At 45.2% G+C, this 11,918-nt stretch overlaps 1 protein-coding gene across 1 annotated transcript in view; it reads right to left on the bottom strand.

Annotated features, from left to right (window-relative positions):
* hfm1 (helicase for meiosis 1) overlaps window positions 1–11,918 on the bottom strand; it is a 149,439-nt gene that overhangs the window by 43,050 nt on the left and 94,471 nt on the right. The gene's annotated exons all lie outside the window — the stretch shown is intronic.

Here is an 11,918-nt window from a genome sequence, read left to right as displayed (position 1 = left end):
TCGAACTGCGCATGCGTGAGTGGTAATAAAACTCTCCTTACCGCAGGCGTCGGTGTGCTGTATTCGTCATTCTGAGGGCAAACAAACAAGACAGAGAAAGAAGAACCAGACTACGTAGATCTAAACATTTTTATTTATTGTGTTTTTTTTGTTTTGTTTTTTATGTATGATTCATGTGTTGGTCTGGAGCATCACCATGTTGTTTGTTTTGTTCTGTGAGACATTCTCCATGCTTTGTTTTTCTTCTCATGATATCGCTAGCAACAGCCAACAGGGTGATTTCTCTGTCCGACTGGCCTGTGGCCGACGCACGGCCGATTCAACATGTTGAATCGGGGCCCATGAAAGGGGCCAAATAAAGCGTGTCACGGCACGGTGTCGGGACCACACCAATTTGATAGTTTTGGCGGCGACAGGGCACGCTTCGTCCGGATAACGAAAACGGACCGATTTCGCTGGTGTGTCAGGGCCTTTAGTCCCCCATTCATGCAGTATCATGTAGTTTGCATCTTTGCTTCCCATATATGCAACATGCACATAGGAATGGGTCTATGGGAAAAAATGTTTCTTATTCTTTGAGGAATAGTTAACCACGGTGCTTTAGTGGGCTAATCTGAAATGGTTTCTGAATCACTGGCCCTGTTGGAGTAAACGGACATTCAAAATACCTCATTATGATAAACAAGAAAGAATCCCACCTAGGGTGTGCGGATTAATGGCCAAAATTCCAATAATCACGATTATTCGGGTAAATAATTAATATCACGATTATTTTGACGATTATTCATTGACCATTTTATTTGAACTTTAAAACCCAATTAATATTTTTACCAATAACAAGATCAAACAAAATATGGTTGGAGGCGCACTTCCAAACCACACTAAAATTGTACTTATATTGATAAATAAAAATAAATTTAGGGACCAAAATAAATTAAAATTCCAAATTATGTTGGCAGTGCACCGTCACAACTTACTGAAACTCCTTAACATTAGCCCAACATTTTAGTAAAAACATATTCAACATATTTCCACCAGTTAAAGTGGAAGGCTGGCCAACCGTCATGGGTCCAAAAGTAACAGGAAAAAATGGTTGAACTACATTAGACACAAATAAAATTGTTGTAGTGGCCACATGGCAAATGCTGTAAGGCTGCTCATGTAATCTCTTAAAGATTTGTTGGCCAAGAAACACCCAGCCTGTTTACATTGTTCTGGTTTCCAGAGAGAGCGGCAGCGGTGACAATATTGCCACCTGTACTGAAGACCCCTCTCTGGAAGAGGAACTTGTGGCAGTGCTGCACATTATGGACACTAGTAAAAAAGGAAAAAGACTCTGAACCCTTTCTTTGCTCATTATATAAAAAATAGTGTTTGTACAAAAGTATAAATTGAGGGGCTTATAATTAAACAACTCTGATCTTGAAGCTACACAGGAATTCTGGCAGCCAAAAGTGCAATAAAAAAGACAAAATTAATAGAATCAAACCCATTTTTGGCATTTTTATTTGGAGTATAAAAGAAATGCCTTTAAAATAGGGATACAAGCAACACTATTTTTTACTTAACCTGATTGTTTATTTAATAGACTATAATCCAATTAAACAGAACAAGATTCTTAATGTTGGCATTTATACCATTTTGTACAATAATTATAATGAAGAAGTTCAAAACAAACTAAAACTTTACAGCTGATTACAATAACGGTATTACTTGATTGTTTTTATTTAATATTTCAAAACCTGTTGGAATGCTACTGTTATTTTTACTGTCCCCCCAAAAAGCGCGTCGCAAGCCTCCAAGGGAAGGTTCTTTCAAACTTCCGCCGGTCTTGAAAGGACTTTCCAGTGTTTTGGCCAAGAACGTGACTGACACGATAAAAATGCTATTGGTAGCAGGCCTTGCTCTGGTTGTTGGGCCTTTTGAAATGGACTGCTGTGCATTTAGCTGTCCTTTCAGGTCCCTCCCCATTCTTTTGGGAGTGGTACGGGCAGGAATTAGGAGGGAATTCGGCCCATTTCCCCCAAAACCGCCCCCTCACCCTACCCCCTACCCCTCCCCTCCGGTTTTGCGCGTTCACGCGGAGGGTCCGCCCATATTTGAGGGTGTTCCAAACCAACGAGTGTGAAGCGGTGTGGAGGGGGAGTGGGCTATCAAGCCCTCAAACAGCGAGTCTGCAGCGGTGCTGACCGGAGTCAACGCTGTATCCGTCAGGAAACACGCTGTTAACAAGTACTTCCAGGCTTCCAGCAAACATCCACTGATAAACTGCGATGTTAACAACCTCATGATAACCTCATATGTTTTTAACTTAGGATCATCTGTGTTTAGTCTAGAAAAAGGTAAATGTGTGCATTTTATTATAAAGTTGTGTATATTTAAAGACTGTTAAACTAAGAAGCTTATAAACATCAGGTTTAAAACTAAAAGAGCTTTACAAAAAAGTAACACAATGAAAGATGTTTTGAGTTTTATTTTAGTTATTCATTTTAATTTTGTGTCTAAGAGATGCTGATTTGAAACCGTTGTTACATAGAGTTACGGCATTTCCTGTTTCTGCCGGAGAGAGGGGAGTTTGTCCCAAAGCTTGCCGCTTTATTTACTCCCTCCATATGACAGGAGGGAGCCTCGTTGAGCTGCGAGTGTCACTCCACGGAGTTCACTCCGTCACGGAGGGGTAGGGTGTTGGGCGTGGTTTGGGATTGGGCCTCCGTCTCGTAGCTTTTGTGCACTGTTTTGAAATGGCGCTCCTAAATTACCCTTCTTCGATAAAGCCACGCTCGCATTGCAGATGAGACAGATGGACTTTGAATTGGAATAGATACAAAAATAATCATCCTCCCACTCAGAGTGAAAATTATATATTTTGGGCTTTTTTGCTTCTGCCATAATTGCGGTCTTGTGTGTGGCAGACTGTCACTCCTGTTGACACGGACAACGTCAGCGAAATAGTGCCCACTGCCCACCAGCCACGCCCCCACACATGGGGTCACGCCGGCCAATCACAAAGCTTTGGTGCTTCAAGTGCATTATTCTGGCACAGGAAGATTATGTTACAGGACATTAACGATAAAACAGAATATTGTTGTTCTATTTTTAGACACATCTCGCGATCAACTGGGAATCTCATACCCTTCTTTTTAACGAGTTGCTGCTCTTGTTCTGAAATCTTCGCTCGCGCTGAACACTCACAACTCATATCACTCCCACGTGGCCGAGTGGGCTTTTAGGGAGGGGCGAAAGCGCACACAGCAAAATAATCGCATTTTGTCAATTATGCTGTTTTCATAAATCGTCGCAAACCATAATTGTAATCACGATTAAAATACGATTAATTGCACAGCCCTACCTCAAGTACATCATTGAAGATGAAAAAAAACAGGATGCAACATTCGATCTCCAGAGTTGAAGTACAACAAGTCACTATTCCACTAAATTCCCTTTCTTGTGCTGTCATTGATTGAATGAGTCTAGACTCGACTTGTTGCCAACTTTAAATGGTTGCTGCACAAAGAAAATGAAAATGTTGATTTACTGAACTCCAGTGTCACAATGTGCCTCTCCTTCAACTCAAAGCTTGTCTTTTATGAACAGTGTGGTTGCGACAAAGTCTCGACAGATCTATTTTTTTCTACTTTTCCTTAATATTTATCTTTGTCCTTTGTAATCTTTCGCTCTACAACCTTTTCTTATTCTTCATCACATCCTCACTTTTTGCTCAATCTCTCCTCTCCTCATTGCTTCTCTGCCTCTGAATCTCTATTATCTTTTCAGTCAGCGCTGACCATGACCTTGCTCCCCCGGTGTTTTATTTTTTCCCTTTGTTGAATCTCGCCATTTTCAACTTTTTTATTTCTACTCTCTAAAAAGGGTGGTAGACCTTGGGGGGCTCTCTTATACAAAGTCTAGCTTCAAACACTTTTTTAGAGACTGTAAAACCCTTGTCTACTACTATTTGTCTACAAATTAAGTATTGACTCATTGATAAGGATTTTAAAATATGTATTAATGTTGATTGTCTGTATGTTCTTGCATATAAGAGACTATATAACGACAGAAAGTTGTGAATGCCCAGCACAAATATTCAAACACACAAATTCCAAAACAATGGTATCTCATCTTTTCAAAAAGGATTTTCCTACTTTACTGAAAATATGTCAATTAAAAATGTTTTCATAAAGAAACTGCATTAAGGATAAGGCTTACTGCAGGTATGAAAGAATATTTGGAAAATATAAAAAGATTACCACAAAGATTTTTTAGTAAGACCCCGCAAAAAACGTTCAAATATTGAAGGTCACAACAATCAATGTAAAACAGAGAGTTACTTGAGAAAGAAATTAAATACATACAAGAAATTAAAATATAGACGGAATGGTAGATAAAAGAAAACACTTAATGACACTCGTGTTAAGGAAGACACCATCAATATTATTGCTGTGCGAGGCTGACGTAGGTGACAGCCCAAATAATAGGAGCAGTCCTTCCCTCTGTGTGTTAGCACACTTCGCCTCTACATTGCACTGGGGACATTCATCACTGTCACACCCCCGGCTTTAATGACCCAATACACATGCTTGTTCAGTCAAAGGGATTTCACCCAGTCACATCATAACCCACAATTTACTGTCTGATTGTGGAAAAGAGGGATAAAGTTTGCATGCCAATCATACATTAGTGACAAAGACAAGGACAGAGGAAAAAAGAGGGGAGCTCACACAAAGGGAAAAATGGGGCGAGGATGTGCCATTGTCTTCCCAAAGTCTGCACAGTAAGACACTGTTTACCCAAGCAGGACTTATTTATAGATTTAGATAACGTCAAAAAGAGGCTACAGTACACTATGGTGGCCATTTAAGGACTTCAATGTATGATTTAAGAGACTGCATTGTGCGATTGTATATTGAATTTCATTAAGCACTATACGATAATTAATTGGTTGACCAAGAAACCAGTTTTGGAAAATTCTAAATGAGTTCTTGTGATGAGAAGGAAGGAGAAAAAGGGTGGACTGCAGTCTGCTTGTTTTTCATCTGCAATCCTAGAAAATCCCCAAAGTTCAGCCTTCAGTTTTTATTGATATAAGCCTTAGTATCCTTCTAAAGCAGTTGATATGCCGAGCAAACAGAGGTTTGGGAAGGATTTACCTGATCTTGTTTCCCTTAGCCGGATACATTACTTATCCCACCTCTAGACCTGCAGCAAAACAAGTCAGTTTGGTTTATTGGTAGACCCAAACTAAGTCTATTTAGTTTATTGGTGGACCCAAGCTAAACATTAAGTTCCTCCTTCTCTATTTTTCCTCTGCCTCCATTTCATCCCACTCTCGGCTGTTGACAGAATTGCTTTTGTACGGCCCATTTATTTCCATCTGCCTACTCTATTTCTACTTTTCTCTCAACCTCCCCTATCATTATTTTCTGTCTTCTCTTCATCTTCCCTTTTTTCTCTCCCTCTCTTCATTGCCTGTTTCTCCGTTCTTTAAAGTTGTGCAAATGTATTTTGAGAAGCAGATTTTATAATTAGGCTGAATTCAAAATGATATTACATTACATGTTACTTGTTAGATGCTTTTATCCAAAGCGACCTACATACTCAATACTGTGGGTAATCCCCACAGGAGGAGCAATTTGGGGTGAAGTGTCTTGCCCAGGGACACAACGACATGCTGACCAGTGGCGGCCGGCCCATAGGGGCGCTAGGGGCACCGCCCCACCTCTTCCCACATACAAAAAAAAATATTAAAAAATAAAGTTGAAGTAATTTTGCAATAATTGCGACGATTTGAGCTCATTAAGTGTTTTTTGTTACATAAATATAAAATACCCTCGGAGCGAGCCGTCTAGGTCCTAGGGTTGCGCATCCGGCCCTCCCTAGAACCTGAAAAACAGTGCGCTGAAAACAGTGCAGAAAAAAAAAACCTTTTTTTCAATGTAACGTGTGTGTGTAGTGTGTTTAAGTGGGCTAACCGGCCAAGATCACCAATTTACTTTCAGTGATTAATTAATTTTGGTTCAGTTTGCGTAATAGGAATAAGAATAGTAAGGACAAATACTTCGCGTCTTTATCCAGAATTTTAGTCTTAGACAAAAATTCTACTTTTAGACGTGTCCGTCCGTCAGATCAGACTAGTGGACGTACTATTTACGCGGTCGTGGATTAGCAGACCGGTAAGTCGGTGTCTAGAAGGAGATATGTTAGTTTGACCTTCTGCACGACTTTCGTGGATAACAAAATCTTATTAACCAGCCTTACACTGGACACGTCGGGGAACGACTTAATGGCACCCCTGTTGTGTAAGATTGCATTTTACCAAAGTTAGTTATTTCGATTGTCAGAATAGAGATAGGAATTATTATAGAAGTATAATTATTATTAATTTACAATTTTAATTATGTCATACACCAGGCTTTCCCCTCGGGTCTTCGCTTCGTTTGTGTTTTTTATATGTTTTTTATATGACGTATAATTCGTTTGCTAACATTTCCCATTTTCCATACTCGTGTATCGTTTAGTTGACATACGAGTTTTGTAAATGTAGCATATTAACTACTATATAAATATTTCTATATATAATAACTTAAATGTTCCAATCTATATGAATCACTAAAATAAAAAAAAAAAAAAAAAAATTTATAACCTACACAAGTTTATCGGGAAAGTTTTGTGTTGACTTTACAGAGTACTTTGAACCAGAAAGACATAAAGCACTTACTTCGCGTCAGTAGAGGACCAATTTTGGACTTTAACTTGTAGACCGTTCGGGGAGAACCTTTTATCCGAGGCCCCCTCCGCCGAATTGTAAGGAGGTAGACCAGAATCGGTCCCCAGCATCCCCGTCCTTCCGACATTGCCTAACCTCAGACTTTACTCCACGTGATGTAGACAATGTCAGCATTGAATAGACAAGATAAAGCAGAGGAATGACTAGCGGTCCCTCGCAAGCTAATCGTGAACCTAACTGGATATGGTTGGAGTACAGTACTTTCTTAGGTTCGGGAACGGCAGTCAATGAACCTTCGTCGGCCTCGAGCCGGTTGTCTGGTGCGGGTTTACTACCACTCACTGCTGTAACCTGCGGCCCATCTTGGACCTCTTACACGATCTGCATAGGGGGTGCTGCAGGGCTCCCGCGTCTATCCAGAGGACCCTGTGGCGGGGAGAGTCCCCGTCGGGCTTCTGGACTTTACGAGGAACATATCGACTGTAGAGTGGGAGACTACGCGCCCCCCGCGGTGTCCGGCGGTGTATCCGTACACTCTAACATATGTATTGGGTCACCCTGTCGGCCGACGAACCTTTCCTCGTGTCGGGAAGAGCACCGGCGGTAAAACCGTTTACCTTCTCGACGAGACTGACGAGCACCTATACCCGGGCACATCGTTATATGCGGAGATCTCGTGTGTGTCCCGTGTCGTTGAGTCGGCACGGCGAAAGGACAACCGCTGCCAATTTCCGGCGCCGCGTCCCGACTTGATCCCGGCTAACCTCACCCCGGGTCACCTTCGGTGGAACCCGTCCTTCCGCGGGTGCAGAGCCGGTCTCCCGTTGTGCGGCTCGGTAGCCTCAAACGTGGCAGTCCGTACATAGCGGAGTGCCTCTCGCCGGTACATCGAGAGGTTGAGCAAAGGACCGGCGTAGTACCTTTCGTCTTTTACGACGCAAGTTCCTGTCCGGTTAATTCGAGCGTGGACCCGGGTCCCCGAGCTTCCCTCCTCTACTATCCCGTAGGCCGTCCGTCCCGTCCGAGGGTTTGCCTCGGGAACCACGATCCCCTACGACGGCATTTCGGGGAGAGTCCTTTCTCCCTGTGGCTGGACATCGTGGGCCGGCAACCACGGCCGAGCTTGGGCTTATACAGCCCACTCTTTATCGTCCGGTGTAATTTAAGTCCCACCTCACTCTTGCCGGTGACGAGATCCTTCCCTGACGACAGACGCCCTTGTCGCGATTGTACGACAGGTTCCTTGTGCGTGTAAGAAACCGGGGGTCACGCACCTCACGTCGCGTGTCCGGGCTTCGAGTTCGTGCAACCGTACCGCCGTGGGAGGACCCGTCTGGTGACTGGGACTTGCCAGGAACGGGACGGACATGACGTGGAGTTGGGATACCACTACCAGAGGACCGCCTACCTACCGCGGTACCGTCGGGTAGTCCTCTATCCCGGAACGGAGAGGTCACACTGGCTCCTCACCCTCCCATGTGCGACGCCCTGTGGGACTGAAAGGACCGCGGACACGGTGACCGCCACAGGTTCGCTTCCCGACAAGTCGGTGGTAGACGTAAAACCGCCACGTTGCTGTCGCCCCGGGTTCCCGGGAGTTACCGGACCGTCGGACGGGTTCCCGGCTCCTTGAACGTTATATTCCGTGGTACAACGGGCCGGGTGCACCTTCAAATCGTAGGGAGTTCAGGGTGCCGACAGTACACGACACCAGTCGTATATCTAACCGTCGTGGAAGGGGGGGGGGGTCCTTGGACAACTAAAGGAGACTCCAGGTTCTAGTCCGCTTTTAAACGGATGGAAGAACGAGTGTGTTTTCATGCCGGCTCATCTTGGGGGACCCGATTCGTCTCCAGATGACCGAGCTACCGCAGGAACCTGTCTTCCGTGCTGTTTGAGAACCCGGTCTCGATCCCGGGAGACGGCCTAGCGACTTTGACAGTAAAACAGGGCCGGCTTCCGATCCCAGGCCTTGAACGCCAACGCATGGGGACCCCAATTTTCCACGGGGATAGTCGATATACTGTATGATAACATCCCGGTATGGAATATAATTTCATATAATCTTATATCAAAAAAAAGTTTGTGGGTTTGTCTAGGACGTTAAAATCGGTACGGAGTAAAGCGGAAAGATATACGTAAGAAAGGTCGCGACAAAACGTCCCCGACTAAGACACTGCGCGCGACTGGTGTGGGGTGACGTCCTGTCCCCTCGCCACGAGACTTCCTGAGTCGAGCCGACGCGCGCACGTCCGCCCGCTCTTCTCCCCTCTTTTTCTCTAGAGGCAAGAGGCACCAAATAAGAATATCTTCATTCTTCTCTTCACATTACCTCCGTCTTTTGGGAGGAAAATGCGTCGCCAGGTCTGTATCTGTAGTTTGCCGCTGTTGTATAAGGTCAACGGTCAATGAAACCGTAATCCCGTCCCTGATAGATCTATGAAAGGTTCCAAACTGTAATTACTTAACACGATGAAAGATTTCGTTTCCGTTGCTACAAACAAGTTAGACATTAGTTTTCGAGGAGTTTTTGCATAACTTCCGTCAAGGACGGCAACGGATGCAATCAGTTTGTCATTGGTTGCCTGATAAAACATCGCCTACATACAGTTAAATTTAGCTTATGTATGTGATAAAAACAATTTGTTATTTTAGCGTAACAAAGATTAGGTAATTTTCGTAAATTTAAATTATACCCATCATACAGCAATGAAAAAAACTCTACATTATTCGCCCTATTACACGTGTAACGTGTAACCGTATTACACGGACTACGGCTAGATCTAGGGGGCGAAGCCCGAGGACTAAGTCGGACAGACACAAGAAAAGGGGTATTACTGGCGTAGCGACGTTAATAGGAATGTACACACCGATAATATCCTCAGTAAAAGTAAAACAAAATTTCGTCCTCCTACGTTGGAACGGAGCCCCCTCCCTTTTTGCTCCCGTGTCGCCTCTCTTATTTGTCGTTCCCGTTGGTACCGTTGGTACGTTCCTCAGAACAAGCGACCGAAAACACCGTCCTCGTGTCGCAGAGGTCGCGAAAAAGCTCGCGTTACCGCGCCGGCACCGGGTTGGAGAGTAAGGGCGACTATCACCTCTTCAACTGGTTATCGGCATCACGGTGGAAAGGAATTCAGTCTGTCACCAAAGTTTAGACCTAGTCCAGACATACGTCTAGGCAACCGTCCCGGGGAAAAAATCTCTAAACCCATACCTCCTTTTATCTCTCCACACAAAGACTGTGAACCACTCAAGGGACCTTGTGGCCCCCTGTGTCTATAAGTACATATTTTCTAACATGTTTTTCACGCTAACGTCTATCCAGTGAACATTCGTACCTTTTGGTGGGTTCGCGGCCTTCATCGCCTCTGTCGGCTCATTCTGACTCGACGACGCAACCTTTCGTAGGCAATTGGCAGGGGGCTTCTCAGAGCCCCCCGGATTGGGTGAATCGGAGGACCTCGGGGGACCCCGCGGCAGTTCCGAGACTCCCGTGCTCCGCCGGAGCCAAATCAAATTTCCGCCACCGTGCTTTTCGGGGGCCCTCCACCCTACTCACCCGGCGACCGCTGGACGCGTCTGGTGGTTGACATTCGACCACCGGAACTCTCGTCGACGACATCTCCCCGGGGACCCGGACGAACGCCTCACCCCTTGTCCGGATACTTCTGGGCTATCGACGACGAGACCAGACGGATCGCAATCCCGTCGTGCGAGGTCACGGATGTCCCGTTCGACGGGGTTTGTCGAGGGGACCGAGCTGAGCCGTGTGCATGCCTCCTCGTACAGAGGCTGTCACACCACTGACTTCGTCCGGTTGGTACCACTGCTCAGCACGTGGTCTATTTCTGTATTGAGCAGGGGTAAGGAATCTGTAATCCGTTTTGGCCGAATACAGTACGTGTGACTCCCGGGTCGTTCTTCCGAGTCGGGCCTCGGACGACGGTCTCTCCATCTCTTGCGGCTCATAGTCTACCCTCCTCCCTCAAGGGCACTGCGTACACAGTAGTCCGGGATCGTCTCGTCCGAGCAAACACTGGGACCACAACTCCCGGCTCCCGTGGGCCCGTAGTAACTCGCGCTTAGCCCCTCCGCTACCGTCAGCTGGGTCGGTGGAACCGGCTAGGACGGACCGTCTCTATCACCCTCTCCCGGGACCACAGAGAGGTCGTCGTACCTCGAGGGCAGCCCAATGAAGGAGACTCTCCTCCTTCGTCTACCCCTCACTTTCCCCCGGGGCCAAACGGACTTTCTTCCGCGGTTCGGACTCCGGCTCAGCCGTCGTTCGATGTTCGCGTTCTCCCTTGTATAAACCTGGCCACTAAATTAACACTTATGTCAAAGTTGTTACTACGGCTTCATCTGTTGTATGACTATGCCTATCATTTTTTGGTACTTTAATATCCGAAACTGTACAGACGTCTGTCTGCCGTAACGCTTTTGGAAAATTTTACGCACAAAAGATTACCTTCTAGAACGATCGATGCAACATTTACGAGCTGGCGGTGTGAGTGTTGTTGCCCGGATATGTCTCGTATTTATTTGGTCCCTGACATAAGCGGTACTGTGTTCTGTCATACCACCCAAACATGAACAAATTGAAAGCAAGAATCAAAGACTTGTCCTATACTTCTTCGACACTCGAGACTTCACGATTCTCAATTGTCCGACACACAAAAAGGAACCCTCAGAAGTGGCAGGGTGCCGGAGGCGTATGTGACGCAATGATATCTATAGTGGGGTAAGGAGGTTTGCCTCAGATTTTTTTGTTGAGTGCCACGTTGCGATGCATTCGTTGCACGCCCGCGTTGCACCTCCGAGAGGCACTGGTTGTATAAACTGCGGCGAGGCTAACCGACCTTTAATGACAAAGCGCCGTGTCAGAAGATACTCTGAAACCGTTGCACGACCAACGACGACAAAACGAGCCCCCGGTCATGCCCTGACACCGCACGGGGCCCCGCTCTCTGGCATTACTATTTGATGCATTACGTTCCCGTTCCCGGTCCGTCCTTTGTACACTGAATAGTCATTGAAATCTGTAGCATTGTGTTAGAAATTGTTCTAAAATAACATTCTAATATGTAAAATGACTAATGGTTAACATACTATAATGAACCAAGTAATTTTTAATTTTCCTTATATTTTATATATATAAAAACTTTAATATAAAAAAATTTATATATAAAAA

This window comes from Notothenia coriiceps, unplaced genomic scaffold, assembly GCF_000735185.1.
Source record: "Notothenia coriiceps isolate Sejong01 unplaced genomic scaffold, NC01 NC01_scaffold00000339, whole genome shotgun sequence".
NCBI lineage: Eukaryota > Metazoa > Chordata > Actinopteri > Perciformes > Nototheniidae > Notothenia > Notothenia coriiceps.
The sequence above is the reverse complement of the archived record's forward strand: the minus strand, read 5'-3'. Positions and strand labels throughout refer to the sequence as shown.